Genomic DNA, 17,742 nt, shown 5'->3' with positions numbered 1-17,742 from the left:
CGTATTTATTCCTTCCCCTTTTCATTGTGCATGCTTCTCTTACCCCTGAGATTCCTACCTTCCTTGCAAAAGAATAACAGAGAGATAATGATTAACCTTTCAGTGCCCTTGTGATCTTTAAGGGTATGATTGACCATGGCCAGAGTGCAGTGCCTGCAAGACTCAAATGACACAGAAAGCAGAGTTGTAACGGCAAGTACCACTCGCACCAGGGACTTTGGATGTGGACAAGAAATCTCATTGCATTTGAGGTTAATACTCTCATTTAACCTAGTAAACACATTTGGCACTGGATACCCTATGTTATCTGTTTATTGTGACTGTTTTAAGCCATTTGCCATTACTAAACTAGCAGTTTCTTCTTAACAGCTGAAGAATACACTTGTAATCTCCATTTCAGAGGCTGCTGTAGGAAACAGTCTCATAGCTGTTTCTTCTTCAATCCAGCTGACTTCTGCTAAACTGATGTCTGCTGTATTAAAAGACAAAAATTGCTATTCTTAAATTTAGGTTTTATTGAATTTAATCATTCTATTTTTAAAGCTGCACTTCAGTTAATGGTCCAAACAGATCAATATTTATAACCGGAGTTGTGCAAATGAAATACATTAATAAGTAAAATATATACACTTGTACTTTCACATAAAACTTAATTAATCTGATGTGATTTGTAGACTTTTTAATTGGAATTACCAGCTAAGGAAAATAAAGTGTTTTTCTTTCCCTGAAAACAAGGAGAAATTCTGGTTACTTCCAAAGAATAGATTCTGATTTAGTAGTGTGTTTTCATAAGTTAATTAAGCTCAATTTCTTCAAGCAATTTAAAGAAGTGGAAGACCAATACCATGCCTTCAGGAATCAGGATCAGTAAAGCTGGTCCTTCTTGTGAGGGTTGACAAAGAGTCAGATGGAGGTACAGTAACTTCCTTTCTTGTGTAGTACATGAGGAAATAAGCCTGACCACCCAAAAGACTGAATTAGCTGCAAGTTGGTTCTGGAGTTAGTTAGGTCAGCCCTGGCTCTGCATCCTTTGCATAGTGCTCTTCTAAGATGTGTGAAAACTAATCTAGAACAAAATTGCCTTTGCAATGTTTGTGTAGTCACTCTCTCCATTAAGATATGTCAAGGCCTTGCATGGGCATGGTAAAGGTGTCAGTAGACTTTACAGTCTAAAATAAATGCATATTTGCTATATGCATTTATTTTTTTCACATGTTTGTGGAGAGTGTTCTTATTCTTTTGGTTAGGTAGACAAGGGTAAATATCTGTCACCTTTCTATTCCTTCTTTATTTTGACTCCTAGAACAAACTGGTCTAATCTGTGGGCTGCTTTATTTAGGCAAGGGATAGCTGGATCCCAGATGCATCCCTCGCTGTCCTAGAATGTCAGAGTTCTCTGTATTTTGGGAAAGAGAAATCAGGGATTACATAGTGTCAGGTCATCAACCCTGGCTTTATACAGTCAAAAAATCTTCTATCAAGTGTAGAGTGTTCTAGGGATGAGGATCTGGTCCCATAAATAGGATAAGAATAAAATATCTCCATTATATAGAACCAGAATTATTTAGGACAACAGCTCATTTGCTTTTGCATCTAGGAAAACAAACTTGTCCTGTTTTTTTCTCCACCTGAGTTGTTACATCAAGAACATGACAGTAGCAGCTGCCATGTTGCTGTGTCTTTATGACCTGTCTTTATATACTAGGCCATCAAAATGGATATTTTTCTAAATCACAAGTACAGGTGTCTTCATGGAGAGATTTAATTTCTTCCTAACTGTTTCAGATGCTGTTTGGTCCATGTTAATTTGGTTACACACAAATTAAAATTAATTTTCAACAATAGTTGTCAGCAAGAGAATGTCTCCCTTTTCACCTGTCCTCAAAATTTGTTATTAAAAATGGTTGAACTGCTAATGAAGATGAAACAAATGTCTGAGAACACTTTTGAGAATACATTTGTCAAGCAGAATTTTAGACAAGCTGTTTCATGAGGTAGTATGCAGGGACTTACTGCTGTAACAAAAAATGAAAAGCACCCATGCTTGTCTCACATCTGTGGACCATCAGTTCCCCCTATGCGGGGGAATACAGACACCACCCCTTCCTTACTGGTTTTCCATTAGGAAAAAAGCACTGTCATATTAACTAAGTTTTAGATTTCTCATTGAAAAATTTGTTCTCAAATTCACTCTCAACTCAAATTAATTTCTGAAAAAAACATGTCTGGAATGCTGGTAAAAGGCTAGGCACTGCAAGGCTTTTTGCAGTTTTGAATGGTGCAGCTGGTGTTGTCAATTCAGTTTAGACAATTTTAAAATACCCGAGAATCCCTGGGGGAAGTTGTTTTGTGGTTCAGTAAGCTTGGCAGGGGTGGCAGTCCTGGCCAGGTTGCCAAATTCATTTTGCTTACTCATGGGGAAAGTGATGCCCATGTGTGAAGTGTAGCACTTGATTTAAACTAAAAGAGGGTAGGTGTAGACTAGATATTCAGAAGAAATTCTTTACTGTGAGGGTGGTGAGGCACTGGCAGAGCTTGTCCAGGGAAGCTGTGGCTGCCCTATTCCTGACAATGTTCAAGGCCAGGCTGGCTGGCATTTTGAGCAACCTGCTCTAGTGAAACCTGTCCCTGCTCATTGCAGGGAATTTGGAACTAGATAATCTTTAAAATCCCTTTCAACCCAAATCATTCAATGATTTTTCCCATCAATGGCTAGGTAAACAGTAGTTACAGACCACACTCTGCAAAGATCTTCTCCCCAAGCCAAGCTTTGTCTCTAGGACCATCAGCCCAAAGCATCCTTCTTTCAGACTTATCTCCAATTCTCCATCAAACACAGAAACCAAAATGCCTGTTCTTGAAATAGTGTTCAAGTTTTCAAGATTTAATTTTCAGCTCTTATATTTGCTTCAGGAAAGTGAAGACTCTGCTGTCTTCACTTTTAATTCTTTCTTTCCACTGTATTTAAATCCAGAGAGAAACTGGTGGCACCTGTGGATTTCAGTGTGATGGCAAATGGCACAGGGAGGAATGGCATCTGTGTGGCTGGTCCTTCACGACTGTAACTGCTTGTTCCTAGAAATAAGGAACAGGTACAAGAAATCAAGAGGCATGCAAGGGCCAAAGTCTCCCTGTTCAGTGCAGATTTCTGTGGGAAGTTTCCCATGGTTTCTGTGGGAAGAGACCTGCAATGAACTGTTCTGTGCCTGACTGGCTGCCTTGTGGGATTCTTCAGCTACCCAGCAACATGGGAATCTGACCCTGTGGCAAAATTTAGCTTCAGAAATTGAGCTTAAGTTTCCACCTTTTCTGGTTGCACAGTACCTGATCTTAGTGTAACCCAGTGCTGTATTATCTTTCCCAGCCTACACTCTGACAGCTTTTAAATGAGGTGTGAATTTTCTCTCTTATCTCTGTGGGATGTGTAATGCCCTACACCTAAAATTCAGCTTACTAACTATTTTGCTCCTGCTCATTTCAGCTAATGGAGACAGCTAATAAGGTTCTTTTACTGTATGTTCCCAGAATATGTTACATAGCCCGTGTTCGAGTCTCTGCATAATTGTTTGAGGCAGGTACTGGAAGAGTGGGAGTGAAAGAACAGGTTAGGAATTTCAGCTTATTTAATGAGCTGTTTTTACCTTTGCCTGACAAAGGAGGCAGAAGGAGAGCCTATATCAGAACTCTTTCCTGAAGATCAAGCCACCTACCTTGTTCTGGTTTGATTAGTCTGATCCAACCTTTCCATTTCTGGCTTCCAAAATTGATTTACCTCTTTTTTTTCCATGTATTTTTGCAGCACAATGGTGACAGAAAATAGATTGTGCTGAAATCCTGAAGTTTACTCCATTTCAAAGTAAAATAAAGATAAGAAGAGGTGACTAATTAGAGACATTTTCTAAGAATGTTTGTTGAAGATGCCACAGATGTCACTGTTGCACAGGATTGTCTGAGAGAATTTAAGTCCAAAGGCTTGGAGACACCATGTGCATTTCCCATACTGTATGAATCTGAAGCTTTGTGTTGCCATATTAGACACTGGTCTTCACTTGGACTCCCTCAAGTGTGGTAATAAATAATACCATGAAATAATATAAAAGATATTATTATTATTAAAATAATATAAAATATAAAATAATGAAATCATGGTTACTGCTGCTCATGAGGGCTGTGCATGTCTGTATTCTTATAGCTACAGCCAAAACAAATCACAACAAACTTTATGACTCTCTAATCTAGTTATACTTGGTGTTAATATGGGGAAAAACTCCTGACTCCACAGACAAGTGAAGGAAGGCACAGTTTTCTATTTTCATATCTCTTTTTTCTTCCTAAAGATATCCAGCCCAAGAATCAATTGGGTTTTAACTGACACAGGCTCCCATGTCATCGCATAAATTACAGCAGAGTTTTCTGACACATGAAGATGTGTACTTTCTTTCTATTTCAAACAGTCTTCCCTTTTATTCAAGGAATTTTCAGACATCCAGACTGAGAAAAAGGGTTGGAGTATACTGTCTATACCTACCAGGAATATGTTACTTCCAGACAGTGTTAAGAGCTGAAAAATTAAGTCTTCAGAGCTCACCTGACTCAGCTCCAGATGACTGGTAGCCTAAGTAAATAAAGTAACTTCTCTTCAAGAGATCTTAGAAGATTTGATTTCATCACCAATGTAAGGATTTCTGAGGGCATGCAGAACTCATATTCTTTTTACACCACCTCTGATCATAATTGCTTTACAGGAGAATGAGATTTTGTATTTTACTGTGTTACTTATATCACGGTTTGGGTGATTCAGAATGCAGAGCATACCTTTCCTTTTGCCTTTTCTTGCTCAGAAATTCCTTTTGTAATCAGCTGCTTACTCCCACTGACTGTAATGGAAGGAAAACAATCCTTGACAAAGAAAGGAGTCAGGGAAATGGGAAAGGTCAGGTGAATGAACAGATTTCTGGAGCAGAAGCTGGATTTGGGGAACAGGATAAAGCAAGCTACAAAGCCAGGACAAGGTGAGCATTCCAAGTGGGATTTGGCATCACCCTGTGGGCTGATGCTACCCTGTTTCAATTTCCAGACAAGGCACGGTTATTTGAGCAAAGGAAAGAAATGCCACCAAATCCTGCTGTTGGTAGAGAGGCCTTTGGAGTCAAAGGTCTGAGAGATGGTTCTCTCATCTTAAAGGGAAGGACTCAAAACAGGAACAATGTGGCTTTTCATTCCTATAGCTCCTTCCAGATCCTAAAAAGCAAGTGAACATTTTTTACCCAGGGTGAGCATCCTCAGGGTAAGGAACTGACTGACTCAGCCATGTATCATCTTGCAACGTGTATATATCCCTGTAATACAAGTCAACAGGCATTTGTTTCCTGTGCCGTAAAAGACCAAGGAAACATATCATTATTATTACTATTAGTTTTATTGTCTTGTATTTTAAGCTTGTATAGGGGGACTGTGTTTTTTGTTTTTTAAATTTTTTCTTTTTTTTTTTTTTTTTAAAGAAGGAACTGGCAAAGAAGATTAAGTAATCTAATAATTTGTAATAATGAGTACTGCATTTGTGGGTACTGTGGGATGTTATATGATGGCTTTTGGGACCATGCATGCATTTTTTAGGGGAATAAATAAATAATAATTTGTGACTTTAAAATGTAACAATCTTCAGCAGGGAAAGACAGAAATGAAGGTTGATTCAGAAGGGAGCTGCTGTTCCAATTTGCCATAATTTTAACAAGACGAGATCTGTTGAGTGCTTACAGGAGAACAATGTGTAGTTAATACTTCAAGCTAAGTACTGGCTTGACTTTTTTCCTCTTTATTCTTGGATACAATTATGAGCAATTTACAGAAATAATGAGAAATTATTGCAAGTTTTCCAAATTTCAGACCTTTTATAAAGTGATAAGAGGGAGCCCTACGTTTTAATACTTTTATATCTTTCTTCACTTTTCAAATCTGCATGAACTTCCCTATACAATTCACCTCTGAACTTGCACAGTAAAATCTGATTTATTACTACAAATTATGGCCTGCTGGATATTGATTTACTCACACCAAATGATAATATATGCTAAGAGCAATCCCATAGAGCATACTTGTACAGTAAAAAGCAACTTGGATTTTTAAAGTCTGGACTTATAGCAATAAAATGGGTTAATTTGAAAGGCTTTATAGAATTTAAGAATTATTAATATCCCTTATTTTGAGGAAAACTAGGTTAAATTATTCATAATGAAAATATTGTTGTAACTTCTGTTGGATATAAGAGCTTGCTATTTACTTTGGATGTTAAAAAAGATTGTAAGTATTCCACCTCCCTTTCTGAGAAGCAGTAATTCACAAGAATAGTCAGTGATACTGCTCGCAAAGAGGAGCTGAATCCTCTTCTGGCCTTTAATAATGATAGGTCATATTGTGCCCCTGGCTGTAAAACAGATCTCACTTCAGGAGGTACACTGCTGACCACTGGTGTGAAATTCAGCTTCCAGCTGGCACAGTTAGCTCTGTAAGAAGTCAGTGCAATTACAAAATTCTTTTAAGGGATTTTTTGTGGCCTTTTCTAGACATGGAAGGCTCGACCTGTTATGCAGGGAATTTCTGGAGTTCCAGGATGAGTTCCAGTGTAGATTCTTTGGTCCCAAAATTGCTCCTAAGACAGGCAGAAAATCATAGCTTAATCTAAGAAAATGATATTGTCCTGTTTCTAGTTCACATTAACAAGACATTTTTCCTCCAGTGAAGTTACTATCACACGTTGAGTAGCAAGTCACTACTCAGCTGCAACAAGTTTTCTTCTCAGGAAAGAACCAAATTATGTTCTGGTGTGGAAGAGAACACATTGCACTGATGTAGGAACATCACTTCCCAATGTTTCAGCCATACCTCATCACCTGTGCTGCAGCCAGGGCAGTTCTGGGGAGGTGCATCCTGATTACCCAGGGAGTGTTTTGCAGGACAATGTCTGGCACTGCACCACATCCTTCCTTTCAGGGTCAAAACTCAACCACATCCTACCTTTCAGGGTCAAAACTTACAGTCATGGAATGCTTTGGGTTGGAAGGGATCATCTGGTTTCAATCCCCTGCCATGGTGTCCTGGGGTGAGTTTATGATACTGGTATCCCCAGTCACCTTGTTTATGTTACATATTAAGTTCAGCACCTCTAAGACTGGCTCTGAGAGTGAAGTGGGGAGAAGAATAAGCCACAGTTTGTGTTCAGAAAGAGCCCTCACTGTACCCCATCCTGCTCCTGGACTGTGGTGTCTGCAGCATGGACAGACAGCAGGACAGAACTCACCTTTGCTGTTAGTTAGTTTTTAGCTAGCTGAAGCAGACAAGTTCCCTGGACTGTTTTTTTCCTTTTTCCATGGGTCTGTGCAAACCTGCTCTGGACAGAACACCCAGACAAACCCCGGGAGCTCAGGCCTGTGGCCCACCAGGGCCTGGGCCTCGGCACTTTCTCGCGCCAGAGGGACTGATAAGAGACCGAGTGAACTGTCCTACACCTCATGAAATGCACTTTTACTGGATTTGCCATCTCATCGAACAGCAAGAGGTTTTATTGTTTAATATTATTAAATTTCTATTAAATAAACAGTTTTTTTCCACTTTTCTCCAAGGAAATCTTTTCCCGAACCAGTTGGGGGAGGAGCTGCTTGAATTTGCTTTCTGGAGGGACTCCATTTGAAGGTTCTCTCACAAATTTGCCCTAAATCAGGACACATGGGCAGGGACACCTCCCACTAGACCAGGCTGCTCCAAGCCCTGTCCAACCTGACCTTGGACACTTCCAGGGATGGGGCAGCCACAGCTTCTCCAGGCAGGCCGTGCCAGTGCCCCACCATCCTCATGGTAAAACATTTCTTCTGGATACCTGAGCTGATGGAAAACCAGCACTGCAAAGGATCCTCTCATGTCAAAGTCAAGGCTGGGGAGGGTGGGGTGCTCTCAGGGTATGCCTGTCCTACATTTGAGATCTGGAGACCAGTGCTGTGGTAGATGTTCTTTCTGAAGAGTTGCAGGCTGAGTGCTCCGAAGCACGGTGTGTGCACAGCCCGCTCTGAGAGCTGGGCCATCGGCACAGGGACGTGGGCCAGTCTGCATCACTGGGCACTGCTGCCTCAGGAGGTACCTCAGACACACTTAGCACCCCGAGTGCAGCTTTTGATAATTCTCCTGATGCTAAATTTCAAGTGTATGGAAGGTGTGCTAGCAAAAGTTCTCACTAGCACCAGGGAAAACCACTCTAGTTTGGAGAAAAAACTATTAGCAATTGAGCAGACACAAGGAGTGTCTGCCACTGCTGGCTTTGTGTGATTTATATTTAGTTGCTTAACTGGTGCCTCATTGTAGCGTTTATCTGTATTTTCAAGAGTACATTGGCATTTTCTGGTTAAAGATTAGTTCACTGCATGGTTGCACTTGCACATGTCCTTCCCTCTTGAGAATTCCTTCTGGAATGTTAATTTTCCACTTCTAAAATGCTATGTCACATTTTAAGAGAGAAGTATTATACAGGAACTGGTGGATACAGCCTCCAGGTGATGCATTTATCATTTTAAAGTGTAGAGAGCGAGGACAATATTTGTTGAAAGTGCCAGATACAAGCCATTGAACAAGAAAATAACAGTGACACTTCCAGGGGGGTAGACACACCAGAAATGAAAAAAAAAAAATTGTAGCATCTCATACAAAGAACTGAGGGTCCTGCCATTAGCTAATGCCAGAGTCCATGGCTTTTTCCAGGTGTTCAAAGCACAGGGGAGTCAGTGGAAATGGATATCACAAAGCAAAGAGACAAATGGCCAAACTCGGCTCTTCTGTATACTCTGACTCAGAGTAATTTCATTCACGCCAGGGGAAATATTCCTGTCAGTATTATTAGTAGCAATATTTGACTCAAACTTTGGAAAGGAACGTTAGTCTTTGACATAGTAAACATTCAGTTTTCTGTTTACCTTCTCCATGTTAATGTTTTAAAGTTTATACTGTAGTAAATAATAGAATAGTGCATTTTTATTAGATTGAGGAGACACTTTTACATTCAGTTATTAGCTATTTAGACATTGGTAAATGGGCTGTTCTCAGAGATGCTGATCTTTGGATATCTTTTTTCTCTCCAAATGCACATTTCAAACCACATACCATTTCCTTTCTTTAAATCTTGCTTTTTCAGCCTTTTTCACCCCATCATTTTAGTTTTTTCTTGGTTTTTTTTTTTTAACTTAAAAGAAGATTTTATTTGTATCTGCAGTTTTTCAGTGTATTTGTTTTTGTTGGGCATGGATATTTTATGAATGTTCAGAAGCAGCATTTTTTATATTCCTTATGATTCTTTCTCCTTTCCCTCAGAACACAGATATGAATTAGTGGAAAATAATATGTAGGTAAATTTTTGGTGGTTTATGTGATCAGTAGAGAACTAGCACAGAGCCTTCCAGAAACTCTTGGCAGGACCCTGAGATGATCATCACAGACGAGTGGCTGATTGCAGAGCTGAATAAATCTGTGATTACATTACAATATAAGGGCCAGTTTCTGCAACCCCTTATTCACTCAGGCAATCCTAATGGAGGCAAAGTCAAGAAGGAGAAGAAGCTGAAATCATCAAATTCCTTTCAAGCAGAAAAACATCCTGTGGAGTGAAGGGGTTAATGCCTTGAAGACTGCCTTTTCCCTACATTTCCCATCAGCTGTATACAACATGAAATGAAGAGAATAAATTTAGTAGTTAATAATATTTAATGGCTTAAGCAAAAGTAACCTCTGTAAAATAGGCCCTAAAAATACTGAAGGTATTGCTGACTCATTTTGCAATTCAGAGGATGCTTCTTCCAGTAATCTATTTAACTTTGAAAGACAAGTGAAAAGTTTCTCAACCAGGAGTGGCTGCTACAGATGGATATTTTAAGGCATACTGATCTGAAACCTTTATTTGAAAAAAAAATAAAATTCTGACGTTATATTTTTGATGCCATAGGAAGTATAACTGCAATTAACACATTTCTATCATTACTTCTAGCCCAGCTTAAAACTCCAGAAATGTGACATCATGAGTTCAAAAGGTAGAAGACTACATGATTAAAATGTAGGCACAAGAAAATATAGTGGATTGGGTAACATGCCTACAACATTGCTTATTTCATTGTTGAGAAAAGCGTTTAAAAATTCACACTTAAACTGTGTTTTTAATAAGGCCTGTCCCAAAGTATTTAAGCTTATGCTTATCTTGAAAGCTCTGGTCAAGTTGCACTGATATGAATAGAAAAGGTGTATCCAAACCCACTGGAATGCAAACAAATATGGGCTGATGCAAAGCCCACTGTTACCCCAAGGGATGTATTTAGAGCATTTGCCAAAATGGGATCATTCATTTATTCATTCCACTGTCTCTAATATATTCCTAAATAAGGGCAGGGCAGTATTGAGGTGCAAAAAAATACAGGGGATGCAGTCTATGCCCTACCTGACCTTAGACTTCTCACAGGGATTAGAAAATATTTTTGAAGCACCATCTATCAAGAGAAATAGCTGTCATTTCCCCCCAATTTCTTGGTCCTATATTATAGACAGTCTTGTTTCTCTTCAGGTTCTCTTCATTTCTGGAGACTGTCTCCAGATACCCCTAACTGCTCCCACCAACCAGCCCCTCATGTGGGTTTAGGGGAGAAATTTCAGGATCATCTTTGGGGCCCATGGCAGGTACTGAATGATCAGGAGATGGAAGGAGATGTAGGAAGAGCAAGTTAGGCTGTTTTCTTTTGTTTTGTTCTGTTTATTTGTTTGTTTGTTTGCTTGTTTTAATGGATAGAACCTGCATATACATGTATGGAAAGGTTCAATTTCAGCTGTTAATGTTTTTTCACTTATCCAGCACATAGTAGAGTTGCCTTCAGTGCACTGAAGAGTATGGCCCTCAATATTTCCAGTGCCCCTTCATTTGAGAAGCAGGTGAGAAACAATTTTTACTGGATGTTGATCCAAGGTTTCAAGAGGGATATGTGCCTTCAGGGATTTGTGCAATACATGTACCCAAGCCTGCATGTGTTCTCATTATCGGTCCCACAAACTCTTATTGAAAACAATAGAAAACTTCCAGTCTACTTTTCAAAGAGGCTTTAAAGCAGACTTTTGCACATGCACATACTGAAGCAACAAAACAACAGCAAATTCAGGGGTTCAGGACTATGGTGTAGATAAAGGGTTTTTTTGGACCAGAGTACAAGGAGTTAAACAGCAGTGGCACACTTAAAGTAGTTTCACGTTGGAATGTTGCAAATCCTGTTGTTTGTCTCAAGGTCCTGCACACAGAGAAGTTATGAGATGCAGGCTGGTTCAAAGCTATGCAAGTTAGCTATGGTCTGGCAGCCTCAGGACTGTGTTTACACACTACTTTGCATTTCTGTTCAAATAAGTTCTCCTGAAGTTTCAGGCATTCCTGCAAAGCAAGATGATGGTGTATTTTCCATAGGCTATATGGGAGAACCAGCTATGCAACCTGTCTTGTGTGGAGGGGATTCTGTCATGAATTGGAAAGGAAGAATGGGAAAATGTCGCAGAAATAGTCTATCCTTTGGGCTAGTGTAATTTTCTGCCACTGGCCAGTAATTGGGGGATGTTCAAGCAAAGATGACTTAGTGTTGTGCTTGATACAATGTAGTAATCTTGACCAAGGAAATTCACTCAAATATTAATAAAAATGGAAAACTGAAATCAAAGCATTTGCAGATGAGTAGGGAGGCTTTATCTTCCTTCCCACAATTTCCCGTCTGTCATTGCTGAGGCCCAAATGACCATGAATGGAAACATGGATAAATTACTGTCATCACAGCACCTGGCTTTATTTTTCCTGTGAAATGGTAGGAAGAAAATTAATGCAGAAACAGCAGCCAGGTGAAAGCCACTGTAACAACAGCCATTCTTTGTGGTGTGCTGCATCCTAAGCTGATTTTTGCTAAATGTTTACACTTGTGTATCACTTGTGTATCACTGAGAGGCAGATTCATGTCTACTGTATGGTTTTGTCAGCTCCTGCAGCCTGAAGCACCACAAGGCACTCTGAACTCTGCCAGTAAAACTGATGTATTCTCCATGTAGGGGCATTGCACAAGACCCCTTCCATCTCCCAAAAGACACCTACCCTGAAACCCCTCAGGACTTCTGGAGTTCCTAATGTTTCTTCTTGATTCTTTTGGAAAAAAAAGGATGTGCAGTTGAATACTGCACTGGAAAGGGACAGTTATGTGAGGAAAATATACTTCTAAATGTTTGGAAGGATAAAAATTACCTCCTTTTTTTTTGTAAGCTCCATGCAACAAATTCAGTCCAGGAATTAGTTATCCAAATTACCTTTTCCTTTTATCTAATGCAAAAAACACTGTCACACTCTTAGCTAATGTTTCATTTTTGTTTGTAAATGCGAAACGGATACTTAATTAGGCCAATAATTATTCACACATTAGTGTGAACTTTTTGAAGTATAATGGTAACTTGTTAAATGTGTAATTATTACTGCTGATAATTAGTAACCTTTTTTATTTTATGTGCATCACTGATCCTGCAGAAAGTATAATGCTTGCAGTACTGAATGGTGAAATTCAGGGGAATTTATGTCTCACAAAACCTTGACCTTCCTCAGCTAGAATTTTCCATATCTTCAATCCTCAGTTATATTCTACATTTTTAAGCTGCAATTTTGAATTTCCTGTTATCTGAATAACTTTATGCTGTTTTTGAAACAGGAAAATGGTATCCTTTGTGTCACTATTATGAAAACATTTAACTCTCCTTTGATGCAACTAGTTATGTGTGAAATCCTTGCTTTTCTTTTCTTTGGAGGTTCAAATACCAGGCATTTGATTCCACAGACAAAATTTTCTGTGAGTAGGTTCATTTTTAAAGATCCAAGTTTGATGCATATTTTGCATTTCACTCCAGAAATTTGAATGAAAAAATACTAAAGAAAACTTGAATATCAAAAATTAATTTCTGCTGGACACTTTAGAAGTACTTCCCCACCCTGACCTATTTGTTTTATTACCATACAAGACTGTGTTACACATAAATTTTTATGTATGTGTCCATATATAAGAAGGTACCCATCTATGTATGCTCCCTATATATTCAATTTATATGCTCATTAAATATGTTTTAGAATACTATGCCTTCACTATTATTCAATCAGAAATTAAACATTTCATAAGCTGAGGTACATGATGTAATCATGGCTGTGGTCCTTGGCCTATGGCAGTCTTTAACAGGGAGATCATGCATTACTTCTCAAATAATGCATCCACATGCAGCTTTATATTTTGAAAACTGCAGAATTTTAAACCTAGAAAATTCCCCAGACTCTCCCCCAAGAGTTTATCTTACATGATTTGAAGTCAGTGAAACCATTCTTACTGACAGAGTGCAGATCTCCACTCCTCAAGCCAGTCCATCCTCTGTGCAAAGGAAATTTTAATGTGGTACTTCAAATTCTGAATTGTCAAACTTCCGTTGTTTCACAGGTATAGTAGTATTTACCTAAGTTTTATTTTGAACCATTTATTCTTTTTTTAAATAAAAATTATTTATGAAAAACATTAACTGGGACTGCTGATCAGTTCCTTTATGATGATAGAGAGGACTCCTATATCTACTCATCTTTACTCATAGTAAGGGGTAATAGTAAAAATAATTACTATCCAAATCACAGAGGATGCTAAATTTTTTGACATTCATTTTCTAAGGAAAATTTTGATTTTAATTTTTAAAAAAGCACAACTACAAAATTGTTCTAAATAAAAATGTTTTTATTGGATTGATTTACCTTGTCCTTAGTAGAAGTTGTAATTGAAACCTTTTACATACACAGTTGTCTTTTCTGGGATTATCTTCACAGATGTAATCTTACTTATATTGTATTTTTGTACCTGTCTTCCATTTCACCAATAGAGAATATTTTGTGTGCCAAAACCTAAGTATTCCGCTAGAGAGATCTCAATATTTGAAGATACCTAGATTCAAGAAATAGTATGGACCCTTAGAAAAAAAACAATTATGAATTTTGGATAAAGCTTCAAATTTGGATTGCTTATTGGAATGAAATGTAAAGGACCTTAGAGGTGGCATCTAGAGATGAGTTGTTCTCTAACCAAGTTGCAAAGTGGATGAAAGGAAATAAAACCAAAAGAGAATGATCAAGGAGAGCAATGAAGAGCTAAATAGTTCCCTGTTGTATTAGAGTGGCAATAACTTTTGTCGCTTTGATTTGCAGCATTGTAAATTGGGAATATCATGGCTCTTTCTGATGTTTATACAGCACTTAGCAGATAATTAAAATTGTCTACATGCTAAGTATTTCAGCCATACGTGGTATTTTAATGGCAATATGCAGATATGCATATCAAAGTAGTGTAAAGCTACAATTTTTTCATACTTCATCTGGGCAAAGAAAGGACATTTTCTTTGGAGGCATAATGGAACACTAAATACTATAACCATCGGGCTGTATTTCTGCGTTTTTTGTTTGGTTTAGTTTTTGGTTTATTTTTTCAAAAGGGTGATACATAAGTAAAGAGATAGTAAAACTTCTTTTTAACTCTTTCAGCCTTGCCTGTTCTTTGGCTGGCTCTCTCCTCTGGATAGCATTGTGCTTTAGGAGATTACTGCCTGTGCAAACTTGGCTGGAAGCAGAGCACTCCATCACCACGCTGAGCTCAAGTTAATATATGCTGCCTCTTAGTAAACCTTGCTAATTTGAGTTCAGCACTGTGCTAACTTTAATTAAATAGCTTCTAATTCAGAGCTGCTTCATACCTTGGCTCCTATCCCCATTCATGGGAAGAGTCAAATTTGTCTGCCCATGGTGATATGACAAATCCCCACAGTTATTACTGAATTTTTTACTGAGTTGGTTCAACTTGGCACTGTGCTATAGTGGCCTGGCTTACTAGGATCAGTGTGAATGTTTATTTTCCATCAGATGCTTAGCAAGTCAGTGAAATGTACATTAAAATAGCTCATCCTTTATTTAGAAACATAAAGGAAAATATTTTACCTGTTGCAGTTTTTACCTCCAGAAGACACCAAAACAATAAGACAAACTTTCTGATTAAATAACATAATCGTAGGAGAAGAACAGCCAACAGTGCCATAAAGTTAATAAGAATATATTTTTATTTGGTCTGGAAATAATGTAATTTTCCTTTTTATTTTCTTTTCAATTATCATTTCTGTTTTGAAATAATGATGAGAGCAATCAACATCTGCCGAAAGCAAATGATGTGCCAGTTTACCATAAATTTCTTGTCAAGTCTAGGCAAGTGTAAAAATGCTAAATGTAACATTAATTGATCATTTTAACACACCAGAAATGCTAAATTGCTCCATATGATAAAAATTCTCATTTTTGCCACGTTTAGAGTATCCTTTTCTAGGGCAACTACTTTACCACTGTTCAATGACCATGCAATGGAAATTAATTTCATATTCTCTCTCCATCATTGCAAATTATTTTAATTACTTCTGCAAAAGATAATTGACACAATCATCAGAGGTTAGCAGATCATTTAGGAATGTTTATTTTGCCAATTTATCGGTTCTTGAAAAATCAATGTTAATTTTTTTTTTTTTTTTTGGTACAAATATATATATAAAAGAATTTTAGTTTATGTGATTGTTTTCTAGGAGAATTTGTGACCTCAAAGCTCATGAGTTAATACATTTGTTCTGGCTACTAAATCTTAACTGGATGTTAATGCAACATTTCAAATACTATAATCTGAAGGCTTTTGTAAAACAAATATTTTTGTATTGTACCATGGGACTGTAGTTATAAAATGAGAAAACATAATGGGCTCAAAATATTAAAGTTCTTGGCCTCCTGCTGAGCATTTGATACCGAAATATACTTAGTTATAGACTTTGAAATTGATGCCCCTTTTCATTCTGGGTTGAATTAGCACCTTTGCTACAGTAATTTCACTTTGCATCTCTGTACATAATTATTGTGAGACCGATACAACAGGGGAACAATAAAGACAGCCAGAGTTCTGCCAGAACATCAGACAGTGTTATTTTAATGAAACTTGAAAGTTTGAAGGACTAAAACAATAAACACTGCAAAATGCCTGAACCAGGACTTCAGACAGTTATTTTTCTGGTCCTTTGTTACCCTTGCAGTATTTGGAGCTGTATTTCTATAAGGTGAGGCATAAGTGTAAAAGACAGCAAAGTTTTGGCCTCTGTGATCACTCCTGCAGCAGAGTAAGAATCCTGTATTAAGCATCCATCACCTGTAGCCTCCAAGCACTTAACTGCTGATATGGACACCTGAATAAGGAAATGCAGTAAAGGTTTAAGAAAGACATATCTTCCTAATCGTAAACTCAGTATCAATTTCTCTTTATGTATTCACTCTGCTGAAGACTCTTAATTAACTCCCAAGGCAAATGGACTCAGGAAGGTGACTGGCTCTTTTCATTCTGTGCTGAATCATCACTGTCATAAGCAGCTACAATCTTTTGCTCTATGAATGTGAGTATATTTTTAATGTTGATGTCAGTGCTGAAGTGCCCTCAAAACATTATTCTATTGCATTGGGATAATGAGCATCTCAAGGAGACATTCACAAGCTGAGGAGATTCTTAGCCCCGTGGAAAGTGTTGCAATGTGAGCGCTTTGAGGACATGAGATTTTAGCAGCACTCTGAAATTTGGGAGCAGGGGGTGGTGGTCTCCCTGAAGGCATTTCACTTTGGTGGCATCCTCAGAGAGCAGTTTGCATAGAGTGTGCCCACAGGACAGTCAGACCCCAGGAACAGTCCTGCTGAGAGATTTGTTGGCACCAGGCAAGATCTTTCAATCAAGTCAAAAGCGGTGCATTTGTCATTCATGAAGTTTTGGCCCCTGTGAAGACAGGAGGTGTCCTGCTGTCATCTTGCAGTGTGAAAGGTGTTTAAGCTCTGAATCTGCAATAAGCTAAGTGGTTAAATCAGAAAGAAACCTGTTAAATTATTATTCCACAGAAATTGCTGGTCATATGGGATTTGTCTGGGTTTTTTTTGGGAGGGAGGTTTTCCAAGATACTTAGGAAGTTACCTCCCATTTCAGCTGAATCTAACTACTGAATTTCTTCTTTGTTTAACAGCAGATCTCTCCCAATGTCCTTATAATGGCTCTTTTAATACAAGAACAAGAAAAATGTACACAGAGGGCCAGGTCCAGCTACATGGGCACTGTCAATCTATTGACATCAAGATCTGCTGAAAAATCAAACCATGCACAGAGAGGTCTTCAAACTTGATGTATAATTAATTTTAAAAATTAAAAAAAAATCTGCCAGTTCAAATCCTCATGCTGGAAATTGACATCAGTAAACTGACATGCCAGCACTAATGTTGCCAGACTTTCATCCGTCACCAACCTGATTATCTCATGCATTGGCCAACTGATGCCAGAAACATAAAATGAAATTCCAGACAGGGAAGTTTTTCAGTGTAGTGAAACCAGAGCCTTTCCAATTCTCATCAGATCACTTTCTTAGGACACATCACCTTCTAAAATTTAACTTTGATTTTATGGCTTGGCTCACTAAGGAGGCAGAGTGGCCAACGTGATGATGGATTTTTATACGAAGTCAGTACCACTTAAGAGTATAGCAAACTTTCTCCTATCAATTTAGACATTCAGGTTTCCTACAAATATTTCTCTGTGATATACCTCCTTTAGATATTAACAGTCCTGATGATATTTCATA

General features: G+C 38.1%; 1 long non-coding RNA gene across 1 annotated transcript; it reads right to left on the bottom strand.

The window, feature by feature from the left end:
• Positions 1-294: 294 nt before the first annotated feature.
• On the bottom strand, positions 295-8,065 carry LOC111940243 (uncharacterized). The gene is made up of 3 exons (XR_002869460.2): positions 7,874-8,065; positions 2,992-3,075; positions 295-472 (listed from the first exon to the last, which is right to left on the bottom strand). It is a non-coding gene; the product is annotated as an uncharacterized LOC111940243 (long non-coding RNA).
• Between the last annotated feature and the right edge of the window lie 9,677 nt (positions 8,066-17,742).

The sequence above is a fragment of the Cyanistes caeruleus genome, chromosome 3 (assembly GCF_971803275.1).
Source record: "Cyanistes caeruleus chromosome 3, bCyaCae1.hap1.1, whole genome shotgun sequence".
In the NCBI taxonomy this organism is placed as follows: domain Eukaryota; kingdom Metazoa; phylum Chordata; class Aves; order Passeriformes; family Paridae; genus Cyanistes; species Cyanistes caeruleus.
Note: the sequence above shows the minus strand (reverse complement) of the source record. Positions and strands in the feature narration are given on the sequence as shown.